The 3,392-nt window shown below is 35.1% G+C and overlaps 1 long non-coding RNA gene across 1 annotated transcript; it reads right to left on the bottom strand.

The window, feature by feature from the left end:
- Window positions 1-1,082: 1,082 nt before the first annotated feature.
- On the bottom strand, window positions 1,083-2,299 carry LOC131050889 (uncharacterized). Its single transcript, XR_009107056.2, has 3 exons — window positions 1,905-2,299; window positions 1,655-1,814; window positions 1,083-1,553 (listed from the first exon to the last, which is right to left on the bottom strand). It is a non-coding gene; the product is annotated as an uncharacterized LOC131050889 (long non-coding RNA).
- Window positions 2,300-3,392: the final 1,093 nt, after the last annotated feature.

Genomic DNA, 3,392 nt, shown 5'->3' with positions numbered 1-3,392 from the left:
ACATCACATAGATTCACATTCCCTAGGGTATCCCAACATCATTACTTAACATAACATTAAGAACGTAAACAACATCATAGAACTCTACCACATCTTTTCCTACATTAATCGTAATATTCATTTCTACTCAAATCATATGAAAGTAATGATGCAGAGGTAGGAACATTTACAATGGTTTCACATACAAAGACAACATGATCATATATTCCATCCTTCTAGACACCCTTGGATGCATTACTTGGCTTCTAGGCTTGGGACAACCAATATGACTTGAACCATCATTACGAAGACAGAGTCAAATATCATGGCAACTGATCGTGATTTGAGAGTCAGTATTGGCTCTCAACAATGCCAATATGCCATGAACATTTTACCAGCACAATATTAAAGTAATAGTAAGAGTTATCCTGTGCAACTGCTCACAAAACCAAATTACAAAATTGAGAGTTATCCTGTGCAACTGCTCACAAAACCAAATTACAAAATTGCTTTTCTTGAAACATTCAACCTTAAGCATGGCTGCAGTTCACAATCTTTATTGAAATTCAAGAAGTGAGTACTCAATAGAAATCAGTTTTCACACTCTCTAAAAATAAACTCTTCGAACTTTTGATGCTCGACATTACATTCTCTTTATAAAGATTACCAAAATAAATGAAAAGTAAACTTTAGTGCTCTGTTCATGCATTCAACATGCACAAAAATAGAACTTAGACTTACTTTAAGACTTCTCAACTTAAAATCCTAAAAATATCATCAGAGGCTTCTTAAATAAGAATTCAACTGGAAGCTACAGTGGAACTGCATGTTCCCTCAAACTCATCGAAGCATCAGTTGTCAAAAAATCCCCAACGAACTCAACTTTCCAAAATTTTACAAAGACACACAAATAATTACAATTCAAGACATAATCTCTTGTTTTCTTTAATTATTGCCCACAAGTGCATTGCCTTGAATTCCATTCCAAATGATTAGCTTGAACAGCTCTTCATCTGCATTTACCATTCTTTTTTTGAGTGAATACAGAGATTTTAAGATGAGTAAGAACATTTTTGGACATATTAAATGAGCAGCATTGATATTTGGATTAAAGAATAGGCCAGAATTACTCTGCAATGCCCAATAACAATAATTCAGTTTCAAGAATCAAACGAACAAATGAATCTCGTCTATTTTCATTTGAATAACTTTTAAAGTCCTAAAAATTACAATCGACAATTTTGAATTACATCCCTAATGTCCACCGTACAAGGCTAGGTCTCTGTTGCGAACCTCAAGCCCCAATATCTTAAGATGACCATGTCAAGTTGCTTGCAGAGGAAGGAACCCCCAAAATGACAACTTATTAACACCCAAAAGAACAAAACCAGTAACCAGAAAGAATATTCAAGATAAATATACTGTCATTTGTCTTGCTTTTTAGTGAAAAAGAATATACAATTTATTGAGGGATCCATCTGTGGAATATTTTGCTGAGATCTTCGGAAGGCAAGAAGTCCAACACCATCTATGGAGTGCTTACATCTTCCAGCAAGAAGTCCAACATATTGATACTGGAGAAATCAGATGATCCAACATCACATTAGATCACTCAATAGAAATTCCAATCACCAATATCAATCAATAGAAATTCCAAACTGTGGAAGAGATTTACCTTTCATCTTCCATTCACCAATATTGCTGAGATTCTCTGCAAACTCCTCCCCGTCTTCAGATCATGCTAAATATTGATTATGAGGAATTCCGTTGTGGATTTCTTGATTATTTCATTCCCTGAAAATAGTCTTCGTAATGTTGCTGCTCTCCTTGAATCCCTAGTAGAAATATGGAATCGGCACCCAAATATCACTCAGTAGAAATTCAAATCACCAATATAATTCAATAGAAATTCCAAAGCGATTTACCTTTGATCTTGCATTCGCACTGAGAACTCCATTGAAACTCCGGCAAGATGAGATGATCCAAACGTTTGATCCATTTCCATTTGTGAAAAAAGGATCAACAATTTCAATTTGAGGAAGAGCATCTTGTTGGAGGATCTTGATCACCCCATCAAGCAATTCATCACCTTCTTCAACAATGACCATCATCATCATCCGAAGCAAACAGAATGTGAAAGCATGGCACAGATAGTGATCATGGCCTCTTCCTTCACAGACAGACAGAATGTGCAACATTTTCTTTATGTGAAGCAAGAAGCCATGATTACTATTTGTGCCCCGTTTTCTCTGAAATTTATGTCATAAAGTAGCAAAGTGCAAAGCAAGAGAATGATTACTATTCCTTGTACAAGAGAATGATTAAGAATGACTAAGAATGATTAAGAATGACTGATCTGAGTAATAGAAAAACAATCTGCATGTTAAAAATAACTGGAGATAACTAAAACTGTTCAGCCCATCTGCATGGAATGCAATAATTCATAAAGCAGTTCTTGCTTTTTGCTTCACTTTAGTTTTTTCTCAGTTTTTATTGCCTGTTTTTTCTCACTTTAGTCTGTACTTCAGTTATACGTGTATGAAGTTGAACTATTTATAAAATGACTAAGCAAGTTAAATTTCTTATGTTTGTTGATTTTTTTCATTTATTTTTAATATAATTTGATAATCAAATATTAAAATTGAATTTGGATAATTGATTATTAAGTTAATGTTTTTTGTTATTGGTTTTTTTTTGGGTTGATAAAAGGCATAGCCAGATTAATATATTGATTCTAATGGAAATTTACAGCACGAATCCCTAGATTTCCAAAATAGTCCAGAGGGCCTAAAGACTGAAAGGATGAAACTATGTGCCTGAATATGCACAGAAAATAAAACCAACTCCAAAGCTCTAAAAATTTTCTGGGCTCGTAGTGGATATAGAGTTTTGATTACATACGCTTATCCCTGTCAAACAACCTCGTAAAGCATTCAATTTTTTTTTTAAAGTTTAAAGCTATGAAAAATGCAAGCATAGCAGTATTTTTATAAAAAGTTTTTATTTTAACAGAGAAATTAAATAAACCAACTAAGGGCTCTAAGATGGCCTCAAAAAGGAAAAACCCAACTGAACACCTATCTGATTAAGTCTCCTCTTCTGGCATAGATGGAGGCATTGGAGCTCGGCCTCTTCCAGGACCTCTACGCGGAGGACGACCCCTTCCACGGACAGAAGCATGACTAGAACCTCTGCTACCAACTCGCTTGCTCTGTTTCGCTTGGGGGTCCTCTGCTTCTATTTTAGGAGGCAGGACACCATTAATTCTGGCATATTCTAAAAATTCTTCTTCCCTACTCAAATATTTCGGATTATCCCCTAGAAATCGCCATTTTAGGAATCTGAGGCCCATGCCTGCAAAGCTTTTGTTCTTTTGGAGGCCCTTACCAATTAGGTCAAGTAGAAATGGGTAG

Source organism: Cryptomeria japonica, chromosome 11 (assembly GCF_030272615.1).
Source record: "Cryptomeria japonica chromosome 11, Sugi_1.0, whole genome shotgun sequence".
NCBI classification, from domain to species: Eukaryota; Viridiplantae; Streptophyta; class Pinopsida; order Cupressales; family Cupressaceae; genus Cryptomeria; species Cryptomeria japonica.
The sequence above is the reverse complement of the archived record's forward strand: the minus strand, read 5'-3'. Positions and strand labels throughout refer to the sequence as shown.